Consider the following 21,608-nt stretch of genomic DNA (forward strand, 5'->3'; position numbering starts at 1 on the left):
CTGCTCTCCAGATGAACAAGGTGAAAAGGATAATATTTTAGCTTTAAAAGTTTTAAAGAAAGTGTCCCATGGGAGTTATTTTCCAGCCAGCAGATTTTTGTAACAGGCAAACCAATGGAACCTTTAAGACTTTTTAGAGAATATTGCTTCCTTGTATATCAAACTCCTGTACATGGCAGAGACCAGCATACTACAATGAAGCAGTAAGCTGGAGGCAAAAGGAAATCTAATCTTTCAGTAAAAATATGAAAAAATAATGCTGAATTCATTATTCTGTGTTAATTCCTGCTTGCTTAACACAACTTTGGATGGAATAGAGCCCTCTTTGTCCATCATGAAATGCCTTGCTACACTCTTGAAAGTTCTGAAATGTTTTCAGTGGATCATGAGCAATAAAAAGTTGTATTCCCTATGCAAAACCCTATGCTACTAAACAGTCATGTTTTCCCCTTTTAATTTTATAATTTCATAAAATTTATGGGGAATTTTTCCTGAATTTTTTTGAAGTACTTATATGTTTTATTACCTTTTGTGGTTGCACTAATTTGAGCTGGTTGTCTGACTTAAAACTCATCCTATAAGCACACACTCTTTAAAATATATAGGTTTTTTTCAATTGATTTTGCTTGGTTTTATTAATAATTTTTTCAAATGCACATGTATGAATGTATTTCTGTGTTGAGGGACAGAGGATTGGTAAGCAGTGATTCATCTCTAAGAATGGCATTTTGGTGTTCACTAAATATATCAAAAGCTGCCATGCTCAATATGAAATAATTTCCTCAGTATTTACCTATTATATAAGTAGTTCTTAAGCATGCAGTACATTGCTGCCTGTCTTATTTGCATTCGTCATGTTCCAGGGCTATTCCCTTATCAACATAAAACCCTCTGCAGTTGTACTGCTTGCAATAAATTACTTCTGCTTTTTCTTTTGTTCTCAAGGTTATCCTCACCTCTCAAGAACACTTAAGGACAGTAAGGCTATGAAGAAACAGAGAATGACAACTGAAGTCCCATTACAACCTAGTAAGTTCAAGATTTTAACACTGACGAGTATAAAAAAGATATGGAGATATTGCACTATCACTGAAGAAACTCTTGCTCTCACTGCACTCTCAGCTGTGAACAAAGCACTGCAAAATGGGTGACACGGAAAATTGTAATAATTTCAAGGCAATCATATGTCTAGTTTTCAAGAATAATTCCTTTATTTGAAAAGTGTTGGGCTGGGGGAGAGAGAAAGATAGATATGCAATTTCTCTGCTCAAATTATAAACATTTAAAGATGTTTCAGTTAGGAAAGGGATTGGGTGTGACTGGTTCAGATTTATTAATGTGGCATTTAGATATCTGAGTTAAGCCAGATCAGTCCCTCACTGTGTGTCTAACTAATAATTTCTGAGTTCAAAACTTAAGCTCCTAACCCAGTAAATAGAGAAATGTAGCTCAAGCAGGCTACATAATTCAGCCCTTTCTCATAGTCTATGCAGAGGCAAAATACTACTCGAAAATGTCTCCTTTGCATAGGTATAAATAATTTTAAACTAGCAAAATATTTATAATTGATTCAGTATGGAACAGAACTAAGCTAAGACTTTAGATATGATGCCTACAGGTCAGACTAAGTATATTTATCCTTAAAAATACAGGAAATCACATAAGGAAGTGATAATTATGTAATATTTTGTATTATCAGTATTTAAATTTTTCTAAATAATTTCCAACTTTTGACATCTTCCTGCATATATTGCTGTTTACAATGTCACAGCTGAATTTTGGATCAGTCATGACATTTGTGTGCGAATTTTCTGAATGTTACTGATTTTAAAATGTCATTATTTCAGGGGTTTTACCAAGGATATCCATCATCAGTTTAATCCCATTGTTTCATTTCTTTGGCTCTCAGAATGATAATCATTAATTTCAAACAGATTCATAAAACTTCTGACACTTTCTTGAATTACATTGCTGGCACAACTGACTTATTTATTCCTTCTCATCTCAAAACTGAAATAATATTAAGAGCTGCTTTAAATGTTGTCACTGACATAAGCAGTGTTTTTAAGGTACTTTTTAACCAAAACAAGTATTTTTTTGTAGACATGGTACTGTGAAATTTCTGTTCTCCACTTGCCTGAGAAACACCTCAAAATGTGTTTAGTTCTGCTGCAGGCTTTAATACAGTATTGCTTAACAGTCTACGTCAGGAAGCCAATCTACATCTTGTAGGAAATATTATTACTTCCTCTGTCTTAAGTCCAACTAAACATTTAGACAATTTTAATTGAGACAAGGTTGAACAATGTAGCATGAATTGGGAATTGGGAGTAAAAGCAAAATTAGTTTCTCTGGCGCAAGCTCTTGGCTTGTTATTAAGTAAGATGATTACTATAATTAGCGGCAGAGAAGATGTACAATTGTCTTTATGAAATAGCTGTGGATGATCTCCAAAAAATTATCATGCTGTCTGTCTAGCCAAAAAAATATCACAAGAGGACACCTGTGTTCCAGAGAGGAACAGTTGTAGGTCTGTTGTTGCACAAGCTGTCACTGCACTGTCACATACTGTACTTGCTGCTGGAATCAGCATAGGATGGGGAATGGGGAATACTTTTTGTTCCATTTGAACCAAAAGTAAAAGAAAAGAGATGGATAACATTCAAACAAGATTCCTTTTCCTTCAATTATCTTCCTTAATGTTTTGAATTCCATTTGTGTTTTTATTCTGTAGGTCAGCCTAGAAATCCATCTTCCCAGTTGCCCGCTGTTATTCCTAGGTCAGAGTACTACCCAACCTTTCTCCTTCCTCTAAATACCCAACAAGTAGTGCCTGATTCCTATATGGAAAATGCCACAGCCTCCAAAAGAGGCTGGAAAGCACCTCTGTCTTTACCTCTGTGCATTCTCTTCTCTGATAATTGCATAGGTTTGAGCAGCATTGTCAAGCCAGAAAGAGAATGAACCCTGGGTCACTGTTCCAGAGAGTGAGCTTTGGTCTAAGAGCAAGGGAAAGGAAAATCTCACTCTTTGTCTGGTCATTTTGAAAAACAAAACAATTTCTGGGAATTTTTTTTAATAAGAGGAAATGAGTCTGCAGTGTGCTTTAAAATCTTCTGGCACAACTTCTTTCAAAGGGGCAGAGAAATGCAGGTTAGTCATCTGCAGTGAGGTACGTGACACTTAACTCTTTCAGGCATTAGTTATTTGTCATCATTTAGAAGATGTTAGAGATTTTTTATCTCAAGAACTTTTATATCGAACTCCCTCTTGAGTTTATGCTACCTAGAGTCTGTGTAAACCATATTTCAAGGTTGTGTGTTTGCATCTGGGATTTTAAATTCCATGTAATTTAGGTATTAGGAATTTGAATGTTTTTTTGAGCTTGAATATCTGTTTTGGGGTGATTAAAATATTTATATATGCTGTATTTATTTGCTCAAACAAGACAACTGTGAAGAGACCTGATCTGGTATTTAGGTACAATTTTAATCAAAATATCTGTTATCTTGCTACTGTGACATACATTAATAATCCCATATATATAATGTATCTTCTATCTGTAACATCCACTCATCCCATATGGATTGTTTTTCTTATTTGTATAGTTCTGATACCTATGGTGCGGAAAGAATGAGGAAAAGCTTCTAACAGTAATGCTACACAAATAGTAATTTAAGACTACGGAGAGAAATACAGTGCATCCAAATAAATATTACAGAGAATTTGTAAGAAAGAACTACCTGATTTGGAATGAAATCAGGAACCCCATGGCTAATGAGCTCATCCTTGGGGAAGAAAACCTACCAGAAGGTAAATTATGAACCCAGCCCCAAATGTAAAAGCTATCAAAGGTAAATAATTAATTAAATTTATTTAATGAAATACATATATATATATGAATACTTTTCAACAGGATCTGACATAGTGACTTCAATGATGATAGCATTTAAATCTCAAACAAATTTTGATGAGGAATTGTGCAGTCCTTCTGAGAAGAAATTCTGTTTCAATAGATGACAGCAGGGTCCTTCTGCTTTCTTTAATCAATTTCGAAGGCCAACAGATATTTCATCATGTGGCCTTTCTTTCCTAAAGCAGGCAGCTGGTCAGACATTAAATTTCCCAAGCTAAAATCCCCTGCCTTAACAATTGTTCAAGGTGAGCTTAAATAGGGCAGGACACATGCTGCTCTTACAGCTGTATTTGTTCAGGTGCACAGTTCCCAACTGCATGGATGCCAGAAGACAGAAAAAGGGAAATGGGTAGGGAGGAGAATTTTATTTAAAGGTGCTGCTATTGTTAGAACACTTACAGTATCCAAAACATTATAATGAATAGCATCAAACATACCATTTTGTCTTCCTTGGTGTAAAGAAACCCAAATTATATCATTGGCTGCTCATGCTTTGGTTGGGTGCACTGTTCAGTGAGTGAAAAACAAGCTGGATGGCCAGACCCACAGAGTGGTGGCTAAATCCAGTTGGTGGTGGGTGACAAATTATGTCCCCCATGGCTCAGTACTGGGACCAGTCCTATTTAACATCTTTATCAATGGTCCAGAATAGGAGTTTAGTGCAGCCTCAGGCAGTGTGCAGAGGACACCAAGCTGGGTGGGAGTGCTGTCCTGAAGGCCAGGATGGCTCTGCAGAAGGCTCTGGACAGGCCAGGCTGCTGGTCTGATGGGTCAGACCAGTGCTCTGAGGTTCCACAAGCCCAGTGGCAGGTCCTGCTCTTGGGTCCTGGCAGCCCCTGCAGTGCTCCAGGCTGGACCCCACACTTGCACAAGCAATAGTGTGGCAGCAGGACCCGGGCAGGATTGTCCCCCTGCCCTGGACACTGTGAGGGACCTCAAGTGCTGTGTCCAGTTCTGGGCCACTCCATTCAGGAATGACATTGAGCTGCTGGAGCAAGTCCAGAGGAGCGCAGCAGATCTGGGGAAGGCCTAGAGAGTCCTACAGGGAATAGCTGAGGTGGCTGAGGGTATTCAGCATGGGGGAAAAGGAATATCAGAGGAGGATTTATTCTTCTCTAAAGTTCCCTGAAAGATGGTGGGAAAAAGGTGGTTGTTGGTCTCTTCTCCAAGGTAACAAGTGACAGCACTAGAGGTAAATAGGAAATGGCCTTAAGTGGTGCCAGAGGAAGGTTTCTAATTGGATACTGTGGGTTGTTCACTGGAAACTGGAACAGGTTCCCAAGGGCAGTGGTCACAGCACCAGTCTAGCAGAGGTCACAGAATATTTGGAGAACCCTCTCAGGCACTTGGTGGGATTCTTGGGATGTCCTGTGCAGGACCAGGAGATGGACTTGATGATCCTGGTGCATCCCTTTCAGCTCAGGAAAGTTCAATGATTCTATACTACTAGGACATCTTTTTTCAGTAATAGGGCTGTCCAGCACTGGAACAGGCTGCCCTGAAAAGTGATTGAGTCCCATCCCTGGAGGTGTTTAAAAGACTTGTAGCTGTGGAGCTTAGGGACATGGTTTAGTGCTGGACTTGGCAGTGCTGGGTTAAAGGTTGACCTTGATGACCTTTAAGGTCTTTTCCAACCTATAACACTCTATGAAGCTTTCATAGTGACAGATTTGTCTGTGTTTAAGAAACAGAGGAGTGCCCTCCTCTTTCTTCCCAAGGAACTCTACCTTCTCCTGTTTATTTTTTTATATTTCTCACAGTCTTTATTAGAGAAAATAAATGTAAATGCAGTGCCTCTAGCAGTATAATTAAAACTTTAAGCTTGATTAAAGTATGCAGATTGTCAACTGCTACACCATAAGAGATTCTGCCACTGACATGTTATATTTAATGCATTGAGGGGAAAATGTCCCAAAGGGGGGTTGCTTTCTCCTAAATAAGCATAATTCACAGCAAAATTTAAAGAAGAAAACCATGAAATGAACTAAAATAAACACGATACTTCTGAGTGAATCTTAGTAATGTTCGACCAAAAATTGATGCTGCATTCCCAGGATAAGGCATTGTACCTTTATATATAAATAATGAGGTGTTATATAAAAACCTATGTGCTACAGACAGCATTGGAATCTGGACATCTGCCTTGCTTACTAATGAGACTGAGACACTGGAGTGAGTCATGTTGCCAAGGAATATGTTCTTGCATTTCTGAGAGAGATTGTAAGATCTGGGTGTTTAATTCAAAAGAAGAGGTTTGTGAGGAAGGGCCAGTATGAGGAAGTGTGTGAAACATGAAGAGGTGGAGAGGCTACAGGGCTGTACAAAATGATTGTGTGTTTTTATACAAATTATCCTTTCAACAGAGAGTAACATCAATTCCCTAGATAGGTCAAGGGACAGTAAAAATGGTTCATTTATAAAAACTCACAGAGGCTGAAAATTGTTCACATAAAACTACAAGAGAATATGATCCTATTACTTAATTCTCTGTAACAGTCCTACTCTCTTTTTTTCTGTGTTCTTCTTTTTGCTTTTTGTGAAATGACCCTGGAATTTGTCCATTTTTTTTATTTAGAAACAAAATATACCTTGATTTACTTCAGTTAGTTGTTTTCTCTGTACAATGATTGAAGCTTGAAACATGATGTTTAGTATTTAATAAGAATCTAAAAGTTACCCTACAACATTTCATTTTTTTGCTTGCTGGATTTTATTTAGGCAGCTCAGGTCTGCAGCCTGCTTAGGACTAAGATGCACAGAGCATGAGTGGCTCTAACATAGGTGAAGGTGTGACATGCCCTAAGTGAATGTTTTCACTGAGAACCAATTCTTTTGTTACAGCTTTGCACACACCACTCTGCATGTGGATCCTCTGAATGTTGACTTTTGCATTTTTTTCTGTATTATGCAACACTTGCCCCTGGATCCCTACACAGGTTTTAAAGACTTGTCAGGCAAATAAAAAAAAATTAAAAAAAAACCCAAAAACTAAACAAAAACAAAACAAAACAAAAAACAGAAAAACAAAACCAACTTTTTTTTCACTAAGACACTTTGCAATAATATGAAAACCCTTCCTGCTAATAGAGCCTTAATATATAAGGCTCACCTTCCTATTTTGTTGGAATAGTAATAGAATTATGCAGGTGCATCAGGATCAGCCACTCAGAGCCTTCCTTCAGCAGGATGGTGGCCTAATTCCTCTGGCTTTGTGCTAGGCCTTATTAGTTTAAAAGTGAGCTGTTTTCCAGCATGAATCATACCAAGCAGAAATACCCCTCTGGAATACTTAATCTTTCTCTCACTAATTTTATTTAAAGATATCTCTGGTGATTCAAATCCAACTGCAGTTCAACTTTGAAACTTTTGCCATATGGATTTCCCCGAGTTGTTATGTAATTTCTCATAGGCCGAAGAACCTCAGTTATTAACATTTTTTGCTTGAAGCAATTTTTTTAATGAAGTGGGAAAGATAAAGAACTGAAGGAGATTTGGAGCTGTTTATTTTATATTCTTTGAGAGCCACAGGATTATGTGCTAGCCTGTAAATGGGCTGTGAGTTTATTTTCCCTCAAGAACAAAAATGCCCCTGGAACACTACAAGGAAAATGGATTTCAAGACTCAGATCTAAATTTAGAACTGTGATTAGTTGTCAGCTTCTGTGAGAATCAGTGTTTTATAATGACTGCTCATATGAACTGCTTTCTAACCTATCTTTCCATTTTGAAGACATGTTTCTCTTTAAAGCTTTTGGAGACATAATGATCTTGGCAAAACTGAAACGTTGTCTTTGCCCTGTTCTAGCATGTGGATGATATCAAAAAGTGTTGCTAATATCACCTGTGACTAAACAAAGCACTGTAATAAATGAAAGAAAGAACAAGTTTCAAATTTTAATAGACATCACAAATATGTTCAAGCTTAAATATCTTTGTGTGTTTCATGGAATTTGACATGGATGGAACTTTAAATGTAAACTACCCCTGTGCAGAGAAAGGCTAAATGAAAGTTTTCACGATTCGAACGTGAAAGAAATTTGTAGATAATACCTGTTATAAGTTTCTGGTTATTCATTCCAGTTTCTTATTTCATTCACTATGATCTAACAGGGGAGAAAGTAGAAGTACAAGATGTAGATCAAAAAATGCAAATATTTTTAAAAATAATAAATTTTATACAAAAAAAAAAACGGAAACCACTTTTTCTTTTTTAGTCACAGAGGTGATTGAACTAATGAAAAATTTTGAGTCCTTTAGTAGCTCTGAGGCTGAAAGCTATTGTATATAAAAACTTCTGGTACTTGAAGTAGCTGAATTAGTACATTTTAATTAACTTAAGACAATGAATGAATAATTTTACTGTGTTGTACAGAAAGGATTGCAGATAATTTTAAATTGGTAAACACCCATTCTGAAGAATGAAGTAAGAATTTGTCACCTTCAATTCCTGATTTTTGCAGAATTTTATGGAGGAGATCAGTTATGAAATTTTTGTATTGCCATCTTTATATTTCTCCTCAGCTGTTTGTTTTTTTATTCTGAGTTGAAATGTCATGGTTTAGTTACTCTGCTGTTTTGCAAACATTTAAAGCCAGCATTGTCCCTGAAAGGTTAATCACGATATCCTTCCATTCATTTAATCCCCATCCCCATGCTTTTTCTCACTTGTTCTGGCACAAGTGCTTGTATGACCATATGGTGCATCTGATGGTGCTGACCTAATGAATTATTATTGTTTTTAACCAGATTTGGTCCAAACCATGGTAGTTTCCAATTCATTTACTGTTCAGCTGTATAGCCTCCTGTAACTTGTCAGCCTGGTCCTCACACTCCTAGTTTTTCTGCATAAATCTTTTCATTTGGGTGACTGGAGTTTATAAACATTTTGTAGAAGTGCTAAATGTGCATATTGTTTTGTCATCGGCTCTTTTATTTATTTCTCTAATGTTCAAAACTTTTCATTTTGTTAAAATGAAAAAACTGACTTTTTATTGACTGAAACCCTGCATTGCAGTACACACTTGTGCTGAGTCGACAGAAGGGATGAGTCTTTTAAAGAATATCAGTCCTTATCCTGATTTGTAGTGATATTGGGTATCCAGAGAGGCATCTTTCATTATTCTAAAACATAAATTTCTTCAGTATTTCTTGACAAAGAAATAGAGAGCAGAGCTACTACTCTGGGTTAGTGTGGTAAATGGAATCCCAAAATAAGGTTCTATTAAGAATGCTGGTGACAGCCATTCAGGCTCTCAAAACAAACTAAAGCTTTGAGATTTAGGCAAGAAATCAGGAAATAAGGTCTAGTAGGGATGGCATACATCTAGGAAGATTGAGTGAGTCATATTGTCTCCAGTGTTTAAAAACTATTTCCTTATTTTCCATCTGGCAAGTTGGGGGGATGAGTGGGTGGGAGTGTGTGTGCATTCTTTAACATGTCCAAGTCAATTCAAAGATTCCCTGTGACAGAAAGAGAAGAATGTTGAGAGAAGAAATGGAGGGGAACATCCTTTCAGACAGTGAAGAAACAGAAATAGTTTCCTTCTATGTTCTAGCACCACACTGTAAGAATGGGTCTGATTAATAGGGTGAGAAAGAGTGTTTCCAGGTAATTAAAATTTTCTTCATTGAGTTTTAGATGATGGTAATTTATCAGAGAATTCAGTCTGGTTTTTAGTTATTCTGTGAACTTTTTTTTTCTCCCAAAACAAAGGAAGAACGATTGAAGAAGGAGGGGAGAGAAGGAGTGGGTAAAGAGAGAGTAAACACATATTAATCAAGAGGAAAGACTAAGAGGCAAGAGAACCTCAATGAAAGCAACAGACAAGTACCAGTGGCTCTAGGTGCTTTTGTTCAAATGCAGTCTTTTAAGACACAAGGTACAGAGATTTAAAAAAAAAAAAAAGTAAATGCAGAAAGGAAATTGAATTGAAGATATGGATTTTAAAAAAGGGTACATGAATAATGAGATTTCATCACCCACTGCAATTTGGAGAGTAGTTGAATTTTCCGATATCCTTAGACTACCCAGTCCTGGAGAACTTTACTATGAAAACCTTAAATTATGTTCTTATTTATAGCTTTCGCATAAACTTAACATCATTTATTTTAATACTGTTATGCAAAACTTGTATCAGTGCAACAAAACATAGCATTTTTGTTTGTTTATTGGAACCATAATATCCAGACATCCTTATTTAAGATTAAACATCCACTGCCTGTGCTGGAGGTCAGGAATTTCCTTTCTTGTCTTTCTCTCAAGGAATTTTCTCCTATTTGTTGCCTAAGAGACGGTAACAAGCAGTGATCATGTTATGTGGACAACAAGCAGTTAGCAGTTATGTGGATGGGAGGAAGAGGAAGGGTGCAGCTGGCTGCTCTCTTAGCTGAGGGGTTTCCTCTTGGGAAGGGCAGAGATGCTGAGAGATTTTGGCTGGGGTGAGGGACTGGGCTCGGCTCCTCCTCGCTCTCTCGGGACAGGAGTGGAGACAGGGGGCTTTGGTGCCAGGGCATTTGCTGCCAGGGCAGAGTTTTTGTCTTCCTGGTGCTTCTCCTACCCTGGGTGAGCCTTTGCTTGTAAGAGCAGCTGTTGGACCTCATCAACACCTGACCTCGCTGCAAAAGGGCCTGACCATCTACTGGGTGCCCCAAGGGAAAACCCAGGGCACTGAGAGGTTCCCACCTTCCTTGGCAGACACCTGCCTTTCAAACCAAGGCAGCCTGCTGTGTCTTTGAGAATTTGTTCTCATAGGATTGCTTTGTAAAAGCCCACAGTGGAAATTAACTTCCCTATTTACGGTGATCCAAATAGAGCCAAACAAGGTTTATTTTCTCTTTAGAAAAGAGGATCTAGTTTCTTTTTCAGTTTGCTTGGATAGCTGCTTTGAGGACCTTATCTTTTAGCTGCTGAGATATGAACAGATTAGATCCAATAGGTACAGCAGAGAGAGATTATAAACTACCACAATTACTGGTGCACTTGGTGATTTAGAATCTCTTGACCTTCAAGTGTATTGGAAAGTCCATCTGCTTGGACAGGCTTTTGCCTGATAGGGGGCCACCTTTGTCTAATTTCAGTGTCATCCCTTTTGTCATGTTAACTAAAATAAATTTCATATGCATGCATGCAGTGCTGTTCAGTGGGTAACACTGCTTTCCTCAAGTCCTGTCCCCAGAAACCTCATGTAACTTTGAATGTAAAGTATGCCTGTCTCTGCTACTGACTGGAGACCCATGTAGCTAAAACTGTCTTCCTAAATGCAGGCTAAGGGAGAAATTTTAACAATTACACCGTCATTTCACTCTTTTAATAGCTTTACTATTGGCTGTCCCAATGCATTAATTTAGAATGAAGCTAAACTGAATTAGTCATATCTATAAAAGCTCTTCAGGGTTGCACTTGTTATACTAAACTGAAGGATTTCCAGCTGGTGTGGCAGTTTGTGAGGCTTTTTTGGCAGAAATGTCATGTAATTTACCGATGGGTACAAAATAACAGTTACTTCCAATTTGTTTCACGGCATCAGTGGTAAGCACAATTGCTCGAGGAGGTTGGGAAAGATGCTGCAGTTCATACAAAACACCATGTTCAGCACCTTGCTCTGCCCATTTGACTTGGAAAATGGAACGTTCCTCAAACAGCCTTTTATGTAATGTTTCTTCCCATACATTTTGGTAAAAAGTTAAAGATAATAAACCCCTAGTGATGTGAGTAATTTCTTAAAAAATGATGTTTAAATTCTTAGAGTTGCATATCTAAAACAGTGAATTCAGGAATCCATGTGTGTTATCTTGGATGGTGAATGATTTACTAGTCTGAACCATCACCCTTTAAACTGAATGCATAGATTGTGAGTCTTTTCATTCAGCCTGGTCAATGAATGAATTCTGCAGTGATGAAAGCAATAAAGAGTGATCTTGGGAGTTGTGTGACCTCAGGCCAGGCTTTACTCGTAAAATGAAAATCCTTGAATTCATTCTGTTCAAGATCATTATGTAGCCCAATGTTGTGTTAAGGACATCAGAAGTCACTGTTCTTTGAAAAAGGACAGAACCTTGCACATACTCTGACTAGAAGGTTTTCATTCCTCACATGTTATGAAGAAGAAGATTTAGGAGTCAGTGATTATTTTCTTCAAATAAATTTTTCACTTATTCAAAACTGGAAAAAATAAGTTGTTGCCTCCAAAACATTTCTGACAGTCAACTAAAAAAATAGCAAAATTGTCTACTTTAAAAGAAGTCTCTTTTAAAATGTGCACAAACAATTTAAATAAAGTATTTTGTCAGTCTACTAAAAAGCTGAAGTTAGCTATCTACTCCATAAAAAAGACTATCTAAAGACAATGAAGTCTCGGGACCAATATGTAATGTCACCTAATGGGGAGCACAATAAAAAATTGGGTGTAAATTTGCTTTAGAGAACTAGTAATCCATCTTCACTAGAAAACACAATCCCTCTGCATTAGGATCCTTAGCAGGAGGTTTGCTGCCCTCTCTTTCCTTTATGTGTGGTAAAACCTTGGTTATTCTACTGACTGGATTAGATGTTTAATAGTATCAAATTATCAAATACAATTTGAAATATATCAAAGGGATGTATTCTTTTATAGTCTAGTAAAAAGTCTTTAAGCAGCTGCAAAGAAGTCTTGATTTTCTGGATTTCCAGGTAGTTAAATCATAATTCCTATTTAGTTATAAATATTTAATACATCATGTATTTATCTTTAATTTATCATCTTTAATAATTGCAGTGGGATTTCACAGAAAGCATCCCACAGATTGTAAATTTGTTCAGTTCTTGGCATTTGCTTAATTTTTTTTCTAAGAAATTATGGCATTGTTCAGGGTACTTGGTCAAAAAACTCTCCTTTTCTCTTTTCCAGAGTTTCAAATATTTCAAACCTTCAATGAAAGATAAGAGCATAGGATGCTACCTGCATTTCTGGCTTACATGAAATGAAAATTTTCCACTTGAAGTAGAGCTCATAAGAGAGAACTGCCAGGATTATCCCTATTCTTCCTTAGTATCTGATGAAATGCTAGATTTTTTTCCCTGAATTCACTTCAAGGAAGCCTTCCAGTGTTAGAGTTCCATTATTGCTTCCTGCACACATCTCCACTTTTTTTCTCTTTTATTTCCCTAAGTTTTATTACCTTGCTATATGTTGTTAAATCTAAGTAAGAATATTAAGTCCAAAACTTTTCCTACCAGTAAATGCTTTTTTCCTTCTAAAATGGATTATAGCCTGAATTTAAAATAACTGCATTTTTCAAGATACTGAAGAGATTTTTTTGAACTTAGATCCAGCATTTCAACAGGACTAAATAATTTAAATATTTTTAGGAGGTTAATTTTGAAAATATAAGGACAGAGATTAAATTCTGTCCTTACTAAATTCCATGGAAGCAGGATTTAATTCTGCAGTTTCAACTCTATGGAATCCCTCTTTTTCCCCACTCATATATTAATCAAATTGCCCTCATGAAATCAGACCTACATGAAGAAAGTGCATTATGACCAGACAATATTATTACATAATAGTTATAATTTAGTTTCACCTCTTTCTTAGTTTCACCAAAAGCTCATTTTCTGCCAGTTGATCTGAAGTCAAAATGGGTCAGTTGGTGCATTAAAGATATAATGAGGCACTGTTAAAAATACCTGAAAATTTCAGTTCTGAACAGAACTGAAATCTTCTTCCTTTCACTTTCACAATATAAATCATTTATGTTATCTAGGTCTGATGAATATTATATTATCTATGGAGGAAATCATATCAAGAAACTCCTTTTATTATCAGAATGACTGCAGGGAATTATGGTCAGTCACTTGAGTGAAAGCTAAGTAGGGTAAAATAATAAAATATGGAGATTGGCTAATATATAATTTTAATCAGATTTGAAAGTAATAAACATACAGGAGGTAAAAAGCTAGCACTTTTCTGAGGCCTTGAATTTCCTATTCCTTATTTCTTCTTATTTCTTGCTTCTACTGGACACAAAATTGCAAACATCATGTCATTCTATGAAAACATAGCTATACATTGAGAAAGATATCTACTTTATTTTTTACCTTTAGCATTCCTCTTGAATTGTAAAAGGATGTCAAATTAGAGTACCCTCAGGTTAAGGTACTCTAAATAAGACAAAAATCTTATCCTAGCCAGTTATGTCCTTACATATAACTCAGTCAATGTTGTTTTCACTTGATTGCTACTAAGCAGATTTACTTTCCAAGGCAAGATAGTCGGATGTGTAGTGCATAGAAGGTGACATTGTGGGGTTTTTTCTCCTTGGCATGACAAATTCCTAGAGCAGGATGAAACACACTTTTCAGAACATGCTTAATCCCCTGACTCCATTCTTTTGATGTGTATTATATAGTGTATAATACATCACTGAAATGAAAGGGTTACTTGGTATTGTAGGGGAAAATCCAAATCTGCTCTGATCTTTGTCTCAGGAAATATTGGCCTTACAAAAGTGGTTAACAACAACTTTAACCTGTTTTGAAGCCGAGTAAAAAACTATCCCACAAAAAGTTTGCTAGGTTTAATTACTGTTATTAATGACTAAATGTACCTAAAATACACTTAATTTCCTATTTTTCCTGATTGCAATCTATGTCTTGTGCCCTTTTGTTCAACAGTTTCTCTACCTTCCTTCTGCTCAAATAATTTTACTTTCTTTAATTTTTTTTCACAACCAGAAGAAAACTTGAAATAAAATGGGATATATTATTAGACTTGTCACTTTGAATCAAAATTTCCATTTCCCAAAAGCATTTTTAAAGGGAAATTAATTTTTGTTTTTCTGACTAAACTCATTTAATCCATATAACAGAGGAAAAATGTTTAGTCTCTTCTCCTTCAGTTCAGAGTAGTAATACCTTACAGGAAGCTAAAGTGAAGTTCCAAAGTTTTCTGTCCTAACTGGACCTGTGCTGGTGGCAGATCAAGGATTACAATCCCCACCATATCAGTGATATTGAACAAATAAGTCTTTGCCCAAGTCCCTGGAAAATGCTTAAGAATGCCATATATTAGAATAAGATATTTATTGCCTAAAAATTATCAGTGAGCTGAAAAAAATTGGGATGGGGGGGTGGGGTGTCTTTTTTTTTTTTTTTTCCCAAGAAATAACAGCACTGACTAGAATCTAGCATGCTCTTTATGTGTTTTCTTTAAAAGTTGACTTGTTCTCTTTCCAGTCAGGTCTGATCCACTGTGTGAGCAAATGCCTGGGAATGGAGGGGGCTGTATTTCTTGCTTTTACTCCAACCTGAATCACAGGTCTACAAAGAACATACATATCTTTGTCTCATTTTTTTTTCCTGTCTGAGAAGCAGATTATTAGAGGCTGCTTAACATTTCATCTGACACTGGCAAACAAGCAGTGTCTCACTGGTGTACGTATGTGAAATAGAAAGCATTACAACCTTACCCTTTTGGTGTCCTACCCCTTTGGAGCTTGGACCTGAGAGCAGCCCACTTTGCCTTTATTTCTCTGCCTGCGCCTTTATTTCCTACTACCTTATATTAAGGCAGCAGCTGGGCTTGTAAAGCAGAAATAAAGTATCCTTGTTGAATGGAAAAGACCTGAAATGTCTGGAAAACAAGGCCTAGGAGAATGAATGAGCCTATTCTAAGGATGTCCATCAGCACTCTCGTATTACCTAAGGCCTCTAACAGTTGCACCTTTGGCAGGAAAACAGAGTCTATCCTTCCTGCACATTAGGGTGAGAGTTGGACAAGGAAATTCACTGTTGCAGAGAGATGTTTGAGTTCTCCAGCCGTGTAGCTCATGAATGCATCGTTAAGGTAATCATTAAAGTGCCATTGCAGAATTGATCTTTAAAAACTGAAGTTAATCAGGTATTTGACTGTTTTGAAATGTTAAAAAAATGGAGGGGTGTAAGTGCAACCTGGTTTGTTTTTTTTTTTTTTTTTTTTGGTGGGGTTTTTTGTTGTTGTTTTTTGGGGTTTTTTGTGATTTTTTGTCTTTGTTTTTGTTTTGTTTTGTTTTTGTTTGGGGGTTTTTATGTTTTCTAGCTGTATCATAACAGAGAATGTATTAAAAAATAATGGAGAAATGACATCAATTTGTCTTGAATGACCACATACAGGATTACAGCAATAAAAAAGATAGCAAAATAGAAACCCACATAAACATAGCAATTTAGTCACTGAAGTCCAGCTGCCCTCTTCTGCTAATATTTATCCATTCACAATAAAACCCAACAAAAATCATCTGTATTTTGCTTTCTGGTCACAAATTTATGTGATCTTTTCAGAGCTACCAGGTGGAGACTACGCAGCTCAAGAGTCACAATGCAAAACCTGTGAAGCTGCTGTCCTATATTTCTGAGTGCTACAACTCCTACACACACACCATGTCCTACTGTCAGAACATACTACAGCAGTGTCATTTTTAGGGTTATTTTTGCTTCTCTTAATACCAAGAAGAACTGTCCTTTTGTTCATTAATTTTACTTTAAAAACCCAAGCAGGCTAGCTGGGGGATGATTTCATAGCCCATGTGGGCCATCTGTTTCAGTGCTTAGCAGTCCCTGCTGTCTTCCCTGTCCAGCTAAAGACCTTTGGGGTATTTTTAATCTTATCTGTGTTGACAGGAAGGACAGATTATTTTCTTATTCTTTTCAGGCTCTTGCTGTGTATATGAAGTTTTGTTCTTCATCTCTTCTCCCTATATTAAACAAATTCCACATCTTCAAACCATACTTATCTCTTATGTTTCCAGGTTGCTTATATTTCCTGCATCCCCTGGATTTTTCTCCAGACATTTTACCTTTTGCTTAAGTTAGACACAGTCTGCAGCTGAGATACAAGTACCACATGCAGTGAATTGATTACTTTGGATTGCCTATATCCCACAACGTTTGCTTTTCTTCCAGAAGTGCAATATTCTTGATTTTTCTCTAGTTGAGACCAAACACCTGTTTTGAAGAAATTGCCTATTGACAATCAGAGAACCTGCATTTATAAATAACAGATTACTTCAATAATATAATCATTTGTTCTAATCCTGTCTTCTGGTGTTTTTCAGACTTCAGAGTGGTGTTGTTTTGGAACGTAGTAAGTATATGCATTCATCACTCAGGTTTTCATTGTATTTTAGGATGGCATGAGGAGAACATTTCTGGCTCAAAGTCTCCCCATCTCTGAAAGTAAGTACTCCAGTTTTGAAAATGCCTGAGTGCAACAAACATTAAAATCATCAATGGAATTTAATAACACTGCTTGACCTGTATGATGAGATTCATAAGGGCTAATGATAGAATAGCAATAATGACTTTTTTATTAGTGATACAATCTTTACATAATTAACAACCTTACCACTTACATATGTTTGTAAGAGTCATATGAAACACACTCAAACCAGAAGTTAATAGCAGTGCTGAACTTAGGCTTGCGCATCATCACTGGCAATATTCAGGTTCTGTTCACAGTGACAGAGCAGTCAGTACTGCAGCAGGTCACTTTTCTAAAACAAACTTATAGATAAAGAGCAAAGGACCAAAGATCTCTTGCAAGTATCTCCTTAACTCATAAACAGAAATGTTTTAAATGACCAGATAATAAATGGCTTACTGGTTTGACTCGTATCCCTTAAGTACAAGTAAAATAAGTTGAACAAGGTGTCATTTAATGTCTGATCTCCCTGGCAGAGACACCATTTGTTCTGAATAGCCCAGCATGCCTTAAGATAATACACTAAATTCAAATGATGGCACACACGGGCCTTCAGTCAAAACTAACACTGGGAGAAGAAATACAGAGTGGTTGGCTGAAGGTCACTTTTCAAGTAAGCAGCTGGTAAGAGGGGCTAAAGCCAGCAAAATGAAAAGAAAATATTAGAATGGAGGAAACAGCAAACACAGAATATGATGAATTATACAAATCAGCTGAAGTAATAAACCAAAGGAGGTTGTAGTAAAAGGTAATATTACAGCTAGCAGTACTGAGTAAGGCAGCAACTAAAGAGGTAAAACTTCTTAGCTCTAGAATGCAGGAGATGAGATGCAGGGAAAACAAAATAAAAGAAAAGATTATTAACTCAACCCTTCACAAATAATGGAAAAAGATCTCCCAAAGAAAAAGTTTAGCAACTGGTACCAGTGTGGTTTTCACATTCTTTAATTAGCATTGAATTCAATACCCAGAAGCATTTCTAGAGGTTCAGAAGGTAAAAGTGAAAGGGAAAATCTGCGTTTAAGTTCATGTGTGATTATAGCAGAAATTGCTATTTCATGAATTGTTAATCTCAAGCAACATTAGGACTAATTTAAGGGGGCAGTCTCCAATAATTAACAGTTCACAACTAAAACATTTGCAGGAAAATCTTAAAGCAGGCATCTGTGCTTCCTGACTTTCTGTAATTTGCTCAAGCTGGAGAATCTGTGTCCACCTGTCTGTCTCTCTCCCCTTCTCTTCCTCTTTCACACACCATCATGCAGAGATATTATTTGCAGGTCAAGTCCTTCACTTTAGTAAATGTGATTAATTATGATCCTGGGAATTCTGAATCACAGACACTCATAACGTGTTTGTTTGGGGTTTTTTTGTCTTAAAACTCAAGTATGGGTATTGTTAGCTATTTAAAAGTATCAACTTCCCAAAAATAAACAAAAATTAAAAGTAAGTAAGATCATAGACATCTCAGTGCTAATGAACCTTTGAAAATGTGGCCTGTAGCTCTATGATTCAGGGTTTAAAAGCAAATTTAAAACAGAGGAACTGTAGTTTTTAATAAATACTTAAAAATCTTTTGCACCTCATGATTATTCAGTGGGAATATTGGTGATATGACTATATCAATTCATTCATATTTATTTTATTTTAGTTCTCAGAAACTGATTATGGACCAGGACACCTCAAGCTGGGCAGTTGAATGTCCATGGCCAAACAGATGCAGTGTAATGAGGAAGTCAGTGGTCCTCTGGACTGGCCTGGTAGCCACTCATAACATGAGCCATATAAATTATAGTTCTTCTTTTCATTATATTGGCCCACACTGAAATGCTCAGACTATGCTTCAGTCATCTCTGATACTGAAAAATAGAACACATCCCTTTGAACTGCTCCAAGCGAAGGCAATGCAGAAATAAATCTGAAACCCTTTTGCTCCTGTCCTGAATTTGTTTCTAATCACAGATGGCCAAAGTTGCCTATCAGCAAGACAGGACTTGGTGCCTGGTGCTGGCAGTTTGTTCTACACATACCTCAGAGCTGGGCAGACTTGAGGTGGATGCTTGGAAGCACGGGAGGATCAGCAGCATCGAGTGGCAGACTGTGCTGCTGACCCCTGAGCCAGTGAAGGATAAACTCAAGGTCAGGTTCCATTCGTAATTCAGGCTATCTAACTGTTTGCTGTGTCTGCTGCTTCCTGACAGGTGACTTTTTCCCTGGGGAAGAGAACATGGAACTGCATAAAGTACATAGTTTTTTATCATATTTTTGCCTTTTTAACAAACACACAAACTGTTCTGATAGTTTTGTAAATAGTGCATTGCAGGCAGAAAAACAGATTTTAACGTTTGGGTATGTATCTCTAATCTCTGTCCCTGCAGGGTATCATAGTAATGATGATTTGTTGCTTGGAGTTTAATTAAGAAAAAGTTAAGCTCTACTTACTTGTGGTCTTACAATTAAATGCAAATAGGTTTAAAAGAACCTGCTTGGCTATGCAAAGCTGAATAACACTGACAATCCAATAATTTTAAAAAAGTATTAAAAAGCAGCTTAACTCCTAAATAAATCAGAGGCAACAAGCCACACAACGGGTTGTTTTGTATTGATTTGCAGGGACTGAAGTGGTGGGTAATAAATAACTTTAAATCTCATTCAAAATAATAAACACTAAAAAATTTGTTTTAATCAACTATCCTCCTGGTCATTTGATTGGATAACTATTTGTATTGCCACAGGTCTTTTTCTTAGTGCTGTCACTGACTCTGATATGTCACTGATATATTTGTACATTTCAGTTAGTACATTTTTTCTTAAGCAATTCTTAGTTTGTTTTCCATTGCTTATTGAAGTTGCTCATACATCCAGACCATCATATTTGACCTGACCCCAAACAGCATGAATACACATTTTACCATTCTAGCTGTCCTTAAGTTATGATGTGTAGCACATTATCCTACACACAAATGCATATGCATGCAATATCTCATTATGAAAGTAATGAGAACTAGATGAAAATATATCTCAATTTTAATATTCATTAAATTAATAATGTGAAATCCTTGCATTAGCAATTCTATCACACAGAGAAGTGTTATCTTAAGTTTCTCTAAGGGAACATCAAGGTCTTTGGTACAATTTTGTACCCCTTTTCAGCTTGGTATCCTCATCATGTGTGTATTCTCATCAAGAGAAATCAGACTGATAGGACTGGGGACTTACTAAATCAGGGTTTTTCAATGGAATTTTCAAAAGTACCAAGGGAATTTTGAAAATCCATAAGAAGGCACTATTTCCATCACATCTGATTCCTGGCTGAATGTGCATGAGAAAAAAAAGGCCTACAAGCCTGATGAGGGGCTTTTATGAATATTAGGAGACCATTTTGGTGCAGAGGAATCCAATACACACAATTAGTATGTTTGAGTCTATTTGAATGTTGTAGGAAAAATATAATTTATCCATTAAGAGAGTAATTTTCTAGATGAAATATAATGAAATTAGTTGAGAGCCACATAGTTTTCTCAATTTCCCTGCTGTATTCTCACAAATTTATGATAAATTTAAGGGACCTGTGACTTTAAATGACAGGGAAATGACATATCATTGATGTGAATGGGAGATTCCATGGTTTTGCTTCAGTGGCAGTCTATTACTAATCACTGCTGAATATTTTGCCTCCAGTATATGACTCAAAAGTCTCAACTGGTACACGCCAGACCACAAAATCAGAATGTGTTATATCTATTTAACCATAAATGAGCTAGAGAAACAGTGAAAAGAAAGAAAAGAAATCCTACAGGTATGTTTTGCTTGGTGTCTTTTGTGATGAGGAATATTCATGACCATTTGGACACTAAATGCACTGAGTTTTAGACTGAACCTGAAAGACTGAAACCTCAAGCTTAGGTTTACTGTAAAAAACAATTCTGGAGTATGCCATAGACATATCTCTGTTATATTTCTATTATAAAACTTCAGGGCAAATTTAATATTTGTACAAACAAATTATTATTCTGAATGCAACTGTTTCACTGTGGGACACTTAATTTTCCTCTATATAGCTTGGAGACAAAATACTGACAGAACTGGGTCCCATGAGTTTCTGACAATGCCAGATGACAGACTTGTTACTCAGCATTTAACCAAGAACAGGCTGTCTGATTCTGCAGCCTGAATGGCAGGAGAAAACTTACTGAAAAGAGCTGCTCCCAGGAAGTTATTCCAGACTGAGTGACCCTGAGTTAAGTCCATTTCAAATTAATAGGAAAATAAACCAAGTGGATTACTAATTACAGATTTTTAATTATTCCAAAAGGGCAAGCTTTGAGAAATTAAAGGAGCTCATCAGAGAATTCAGCTGTGCTGAAGAGCTCAAACTCTTCAGTGTCAATGAGGCTTGATGTTTTTGAGGTTGTTGTTATTAATCAATACTGCACAGCTTCCCAGAGTTGTTTTACAAACTTTTGGATTTCTTGCAG

General features: G+C 36.6%; 1 protein-coding gene across 19 annotated transcripts in view; it reads left to right on the forward strand.

Moving 5' to 3' along the window:
• Positions 1-21,608, forward strand: part of ATP10B (ATPase phospholipid transporting 10B (putative)) — a 227,591-nt gene that overhangs the window by 11,998 nt on the left and 193,985 nt on the right. For 6 of the 19 annotated variants that reach the window (XM_085591030.1, XM_085591039.1, XM_085591040.1 and 3 more), the window contains one exon: positions 946-19,269. The gene's annotated coding sequence lies outside the window, so the exon portion shown is untranslated. The remainder of the gene's footprint in view (positions 1-945; positions 19,270-21,608) is intronic. The other 13 variants (XM_085591032.1, XM_085591041.1, XM_085591025.1 and 10 more) reach the window with 6 other exon arrangements.

Source organism: Lonchura striata, chromosome 13 (genome assembly GCF_050655825.1).
Source record: "Lonchura striata isolate lonStrDom1 chromosome 13, ASM5065582v1, whole genome shotgun sequence".
In the NCBI taxonomy this organism is placed as follows: domain Eukaryota; kingdom Metazoa; phylum Chordata; class Aves; order Passeriformes; family Estrildidae; genus Lonchura; species Lonchura striata.